The sequence below is a fragment of the Dermacentor andersoni genome, chromosome 6 (genome assembly GCF_023375885.2).
Source record: "Dermacentor andersoni chromosome 6, qqDerAnde1_hic_scaffold, whole genome shotgun sequence".
Taxonomy (NCBI): domain Eukaryota; kingdom Metazoa; phylum Arthropoda; class Arachnida; order Ixodida; family Ixodidae; genus Dermacentor; species Dermacentor andersoni.
In genome coordinates this window covers 162,654,136-162,661,644 of record NC_092819.1, presented here as the reverse complement: position 1 = coordinate 162,661,644, position 7,509 = coordinate 162,654,136, and the positions used below count along the sequence as shown (strand labels likewise).

At 45.4% G+C, this 7,509-nt stretch overlaps 1 protein-coding gene across 1 annotated transcript in view; it reads left to right on the top strand.

Moving 5' to 3' along the window:
* Nucleotides 1-2,708: 2,708 nt before the first annotated feature.
* LOC126523455 (uncharacterized) overlaps nt 2,709-7,509 on the top strand; it is a 95,720-nt gene continuing 90,919 nt past the window's right edge. The window contains exon 1 of the mRNA XM_055066846.2: nt 2,709-2,855. The gene's annotated coding sequence lies outside the window, so the exon portion shown is untranslated. The remainder of the gene's footprint in view (nt 2,856-7,509) is intronic.

Below are 7,509 nucleotides of genomic sequence, written 5' to 3'. Positions count from 1 at the left end.
AGCGTTCGGTAGTTTTAATCCCCTTCATGCTAAAACTATTTACGGACAGCATTTGCTACAGTTTTCAAGGCCTAAAATTTTGAATAAACTGCCAGTAGAAATAAAACAAGCAAATATGTTTCATCCATGGTTAAAAATACTTGCTTAGACTGAATATTGCTTTTCGTTGTGAACACTCATGGCGTCCTTTTTTGTGTTAGTAACTCGCTGAAATCTGCTGAGAACATCGTTCAACTAGTATTTCGATTTTGTCGAGATGAATAATGTATATTTTCGACCTTCATAATAACGCAGGAACTTGCCTGCAATCCTCTTAACTAGAGTTTTATAAGTTTATTTAGAAATGTTTAATACTATGACATGCTTTTCACTATTTCCCATTTCCTTTTGTATGCTCGTGCAATTTAGTCGCGTACGATATATATGTGTATGCATGTGTGGTATCTTACTTGTTTTGCACTTGTAATTGTTATTATTTTTGATTGGACCCGCAACTAGCCTGTGGCCATGGGTCCAACCAGTTTTGGTATTTCTGTATGTTCTACGTCTGCAAATAAAGAAATCAAATTTCTTGGCCTTGCATTGACACTTGCTGTTTGTCGTTTTCTTTTTTGAAACCATAAGACATAACTTTTAGCTCTAAATTAAAATCCTAAATTCCCACCTTCCTCTCCACAGATATTAGCCAGACGTTGCATACCTCTCCGTCTTAGCAACCGAGGAAAGTCGCCCGCATAAAACAAATGATGTCGATGATGATGATGATTTATTGGTATCCCATTTGAAAACCGGCGATCACCAATAGTCACCTTGCTTGCTTGAGTAACTCACGCATTTTATACATGCTTTTCATTCTCGCATTTTTGTATAGATATCTAATTTATTTTCTCTTCTTGAAAACTTTTCTATCTACATTGTACCGCAACCTGTGCGTGTAACAGATGCAGCCTCATCAAATCTTTCGTTTTTTTCCCCCATTACCGTAAACAGGCCTTGCTTACCCCGACTGTTGACTGGTTGATGGTTTCGTCCACTTAAATTCGAAGGGCTTCTAGAATGTCCGCATTACTTACAGTTCTCACAGGGTGACTCCCTTCGCATTCCATACCCGCCGTGGTTGCTCAGTGGCTATGGTGTTGGGCTGCTGAGCACGAGGTCGCGGGATCGAATCCCGGCCACGGCGGCCGCATTTCGATGGGGGCGAAATGCGAAAACACCCGTGTACTTAGATTTAGGCGCACGTTAAAGAACCCCAGGTGGTCTAAATTTCCGGAGTCCTCCACTACGGCGTGCCTCATAATCAGAAAGTGGTTTTGGCACGTAAAACCCCATAATTCAATTCGCATTCCATTACGATATGCTGAGTGGCCTCCGAGTTTCCACTGCAGCACACACCTGCTTCATGTCGTTGAGAATACTTCCTCCCGCATGCTTTTGTCCTTACGAAACCAGCTCGTGCCTCAAATAGCAAGGCACTGCCCTTCTTGTTATCGTAGAGACCTTGCTCAGTATATCGAATCCCGGCCACGATGGCCGCATTGCAATGGGGGCGAAATGCGAAAACACCCATGGGGGTACTTAGATTTAGTGCATGTCAAAGAACCCCAGGTGGTCCAAATTTGCGGATGCGCTGACTAAGGCATGCCGCATAATCAGATAGTGCTTTCGTCACGTAAAACCGCGTAATTTATCTCTTTGCCCACTCTGATGTTTGCTGGGTTTGTTCGAGTGTACTTCTTTGCAAAATTCATCAGCTGTAACCTACCTCAAGCAGAGCAAAGCGTGGTGTGCTTCCAAAATGTTACGTTTTTTATCGCGTATAGAGGTAAGCGAATATTCATTTGGTTTTACTTTCGTCCTCACATGTGTCCACAATTTTGTGATGCACCCCTCAATACTTTTTTTACGAAAGCCACGCACCCGAAATTCACTCGTAGGTTTTTACTGGCACTAGTTGGCTCATCACTCTTTTTTCCTGCTATACTGGTCACATCTACAAGCGCTTTTACGCGTGATTCTAATTCTTTGCCTTCATGGAATACAAAGACGCCTGTTCAAGTTTTACCATTTCTATTTCGTATTACACCACTTTATTGGCATCCTCTTCTCCTGCAACAGTATTTGAGCCCAGTTTGTTTTATTTCCTGCTTTTGGAATTTTAGAGCACTGTACAAAAGACCTGTATTCTTGTATTAGTGAAAGTAAAAGGCTATCTCTGCGCTCGCTGGTGCTTTTCCTTGAATTAAGATTGCGGACGTACATTACGTGGTTAAGAGGCCTTATTCAGTAGTTCATCGCGCAGAAAAATTCTGAGCATTCCTGTTGTTAGGAAAACACCTATAGTGTAAAGCATTTATGGTTTCCATTGGTTACAGCGCCCGTATAAATAAATTTCCACATTCGGCACCTGCTCTGTCTTTCTCGATTCTACATATTTCTGAGGTGTTATCACTAACTGCAAATAAAGACATCGTTCCTCAAATTACTACGCGAAATTGTTCTAAGGCAAGTCTTGTAAGCGTCTGTACCTTTCCAGAACGTCATAATTAATGTTAGACATTGACCTGTAGACTTGACGCTCGGCGTAGCAATGAACTAAATAAATAGCAAAGTATCACGACAGCAGCATGTGATCCTCCATTGAATATGCGCCTGATGTCTTTGGTTTGAGAGTTCACTGCACGTGCAAAGCAGTCAGTTTGCCCACGGAAGGCATGTGCTGGTTTACAGGTGCGACGTATAAAAGTGGCGATAAGCTAGAGTGGTTATAACAAATAAAGTGAGGAGAAAAAGCCTCTTGCCATCATTCTCTGCTGGAGTTCGCCGTGGTAAATTGCAGAGCGAACTCGGAAAACGTGAGTACACAGCCTGAAGCCGCTTAAACTTGTGGTCTGCTCGTTTATATTTACGGCATATTTGAGGTTTAATAACTCGCCGGTGCGATATTTTGCTCTTGATCGTTTCCGTTTAGTTTATGTAATTGTATAAGCATGATTGGAAGCTAATTCCCTCATTTGAATGATTATGCTAGCGAAAATTGGCCTAACCTGAATCTCTTTCGGGGTGCTATGATCTCTTCTCCCAACAGGTCACAGACATGACGGGTGTCTCAAACGCCTTTAGAAAATGTTTGTTTTTCTCGCTGATACATTCTACGAATGAGAACGATAGAGAGAATTGCATGTAACGTTCACGTGTGCACTGCTTGGAAGTGGAATGCTATACTCGGGAGAGAGTTGTCATGCACGTACAGGCGCCGACTACGCCGGGGCTCCGAGCCCGAGCCCACTCCGAGCCCCCTCCGTAGTTTTCCGTGCGGGGGGAGGGAGGGGAGGGTTGAGCCCCCTCCGTGCGATGCCGAAGCCCTCCCCCCCCCCCCCCCCCCATCATACCCAAACCTAAAGTGTCATTACCAGATCTCTGTCTCCCACATCATTTGAGGTTTCTTTTGAATTTCTTCGACCATTTATTTCAACTGAAATTTTACTGCGCCTATTAGCTTACTGCAGCGTGGTTGGCGCGGACTTGCACGGCTTTTAATTCATACTTTGCTTTATTTCTGCAAATCCTTACAATACGAGAACAAGCGCACTAGAAGCACTAGCGGTGGCTGCCTCATCCATATTTTCTCACTCCAAAATTGTTTTAAATTTCAACTGTAGATAGCATGCACGCGCACAATACATTTACATATACACACAGAGCAATGTTGATTATATTTTTGAACGAGATCAAGGTACCGAATTAAACATTATTTCTAAAGGTATGGATAACCTATGCCTAGAGAATGAATATGTTGCTATATGTTCACCACGCTTCAAATTGCTTTGCGTGCTTTTTTGACCATGAAAAAAACCAATAGACTTCAGTGAACCCTTCAGCAGTCTTTTATTCATGTTGTGGGAAATTCACGTGAATGTTGTTTGTCCCAGCATTGCTTCTCTTTCCAATAAGTAATGCTAACGAGTCCTAAAAAAATAACATTTATAATAATTTACAACATTTATAAGGGATTTAAACATCGTCAGTTGCATGCAAAAGTCATAAATATATACAGGGTGTCCCAGTTAACTATCATAGACGAAGATTAAAAAGAATAGCCATGCGTTACTCGAAGAAAAACCTAGTGCATATTGTTTACAGTACAATTGAGTAGCTGCCAGTAATTGTTTCGTTATGATATTTTATTAGGTAATTGTAATTATCTAACTCGACACGTACTATCCTAATTGTCAAAGTGCAAATGAGGCATTTGAAGGCATAGCCAAGGGACGCCTAATTACGGTATCTACAGCGACATACTAATTGCGAACTCATTTGTTTTCCGACTGATAAATAAACCTCACGAAATATGAGGAATACCACGTGGCTGCGCTCCCCCACGCCCGCAACATATACCAGCGCCCTCGAAGAGGTTCCTTCTCAGTTAGCCAGAACAAAATGAAGGAAATATTGAAAAACATCACGATCGAGCTGGTGCCTTCTCCGCCGCGCCCAGGCCGAAGTAAGAACTCGCGTTTGGAGTTAGAAATAAGCTGTGATAGCTGTTGTCTTAGCGGAGATAAAGTGCACGGATATTTGTTTTTCTTTTTGCCACAAAAACTATCACCACAAAAGCGAATTGACCACATCAGTGTAAAGGTTTGAAGGTGCATTTTCTTTCATCCCAGTTGCGATGTTTTTCTCTGATGAGCCGTTCTTTTGGTGAGGAAGTCTTTGACATAGTCATGGATTCTTCTCCCGCAGTTAGTGTTATTTAGCCTCTCCATTATAGCGACGTGGCTGACGTTGTCAAAAGCACCTTGACTAGGGGAGTTGAGGAGTGATGTCTTCACCACCCCAAGCAAAGGCATACCCCAAGGCTCGGTCATCTCGCCCATACTCTTTAACGTGGCGATGATCGGACTAGCAGAAAGACTCAGCAGAATCCAGGGCATCCAGCACGCGATGTACGCTGACGACATCACGGTCTGGGTGAACCATAGATCCCTGGGGGAGAAACAGGAGAAGCTACAACAAGTAGCAAACTGCATAGAAAGATACGTGAAGGAAAGAGGACTAACCTGCTCTACAGAGAAGTCTGAGCTACTGAGGGTAGAAAGGCACCCCACTGATGCACCACTCGAGGGGAAACTGGAGGGGCAAAACATCCCGGAGAGGAACATGATAAGAGTCCTGGGAATGTGGCTACAAGCAAGCAGGAAATGCAGCCACACACTCAGCCTGCTCAGCAAGTCGGCTGAACAGGTAGGCAGAATGATAACCAGAGCCTCCCACAGAAGTCATGGGATGAAAGCAGGCGACACGTTAAAACCTGTCAGAAGCCTCATATTCAGCAGGGTAATCTACTCGCTGCCATACCACCCCATGATCAAGAGCCAAACGGAACAAGCAGAGACAATCCTGCGCAAGGCCTACAAGACGGCACTCCACCTACCAAGAAACACACCGAACGACAAGCTGCTATAGCTAGGGATTAGTAACACCATCGCTGAACCGGCAGAAGCACGGGTTGGAGCACAGGTTCACCGACTCAGAGACACGGCTACGGGAAGAGCGCTCCTGACAAGGTTAGGTCGCGACCCAAGAAGGCATCTCGATCGATCCGCCGATATACCCGACGAGATCCGTCAGACCCTGCAGGTCAATCCCATTCCGAAAAACATGGATCCAAATCTCCACGCGGCCAGAAGGCAGGCGCGGGCAGATTATGTGGAAAGGCATTTAGCCAAACTAGAAAACATGGTTTTCATGGATGCAACACTGTATCCATGGAATAGACATACAAATTACATTAAGGCAGCTTCGGTAGTGATTGACAACGCAGGCAAGATAATCACCTGCGCAACTACACGTAGCGCCAGGATAGTGGAAGCGCAGGAGGTCGCTGTTGCGCTGGCGGCGGCTGAGGGCTACCGAAAAGACAAATCAATGGTCATTTTAACGGATTCAAAAGAGACATGCAAGAACTACAGAAACGGTACAATCTGCAGGGCTGTCTTAGCTATCCTCCGCAAGGCAGAACACCTCAGACACACCGCAACTCCAAAACTAATCTGGATTCCGGCACACACGGGGATAGAAGGAAATGAAAGGGCAGACAGCTTGGCTCGCGAGATCACGTACCGAGTCGAGCGGCCACACGCCCTGGGACAGCACTTCACCGTGGAGATCGGCTATTCAGATTTACTGAACTACCACAGAGGCAAGAGAATTAGATACTCCCCGCCACACAAAGCCTTAACACAGCAAGAAGCAGCTAGTTGGCGGAGGCTGTAAACGGGAACCTTCTCTAACTTACATATACTAAGCAAGATGTATCCTGCACAATTTAGGAACACATGCCCGTAGTGCGGGGCAACCCCCACGCTTTACCATATAACCTGGGAGTGCAAACGTAACTACACATTCAACCAACACAAAACCCCGAGTGCGGAGCAGTGGGAGATCCGGCTCACCAGCTGCGAGCTCGCCGCCCAAAGGGCAATGGTGCAGCACGCAAGCGAAGCAGCGCGGCTCAGTGGAGCCCTGGACTAGGGGCCCAACCCTGCTAAGAAGGTCAAGCGTCTGCAGCGATGGAGACGAAGACCGAACGCTAAACCCTAAATGGACAAAATAAAGTTTTCTCTCTCTCTCTCTCTGATGAGCAGAAGGTAATGATCCTTGCCTTGGGAGCTGCAAACGACAACTAGAGGAAGGCCCTAAATATAGATATATCAGTCATGGAAGTGCGGCGGTAGACCAAACGCGGCGACATCAGAATTGGTGAAAACTTGGGACAAACTGGCAGCTTAAAGAAACAGCGGCGGAGTACTCAATCTTTGAGTCCTAGCCAACGAATGGATGTTCTAGCATTTATGGCCTCAAACCATCAGCTAGCGTGCGGGATGTGGCCGCCGAGCTACCAATTTCCAAGTAATCAGTTTGGAAGATTCTAAATGACGGCCTTTCACCCATACCACCTTAACCACCACCAATTCTTAGAAGATAGGGGACCTGTAGATTTGTCTAGATTTCTCGAATTGGATCATCACAAAAGCCGATGAGTCACCGGACATCTTGAGCAACGTCATGTGCACAGATGAAGACAATTTTCGCCGAAACGCGTAGGAAAACTTGCCTAATGCACAGTATTGGATGGACTTCAATCCACACCGGATAAAATGTAATCGGCATCAGTACAAGCGGTCACTCAATATGTGGTTTGGAATTTACGCCAGCGCTATATCGGCCCCATCTTCTTCGACCACATACTGACTGGACAGCGTTACGTGAACGAAATCCTTGAAGGAGTGGTGGATGAGTTTCTCAGCGAAGTCCCGCGGTCACGTCTTCCACTTCTGTGGTATCAGCAAGATGGAGCACCAGCACACAGCATCAGCCGAGCACGTACCTGGCTGGATGCGACTTTTCACGCACAATAGAATGGAAGGAGTGGGCCTGTAAATTGGCTGGCTAGGTCACCTCACCGCTCTCCACTCGATTTCTTTCTATGTGAAACATTGCGCG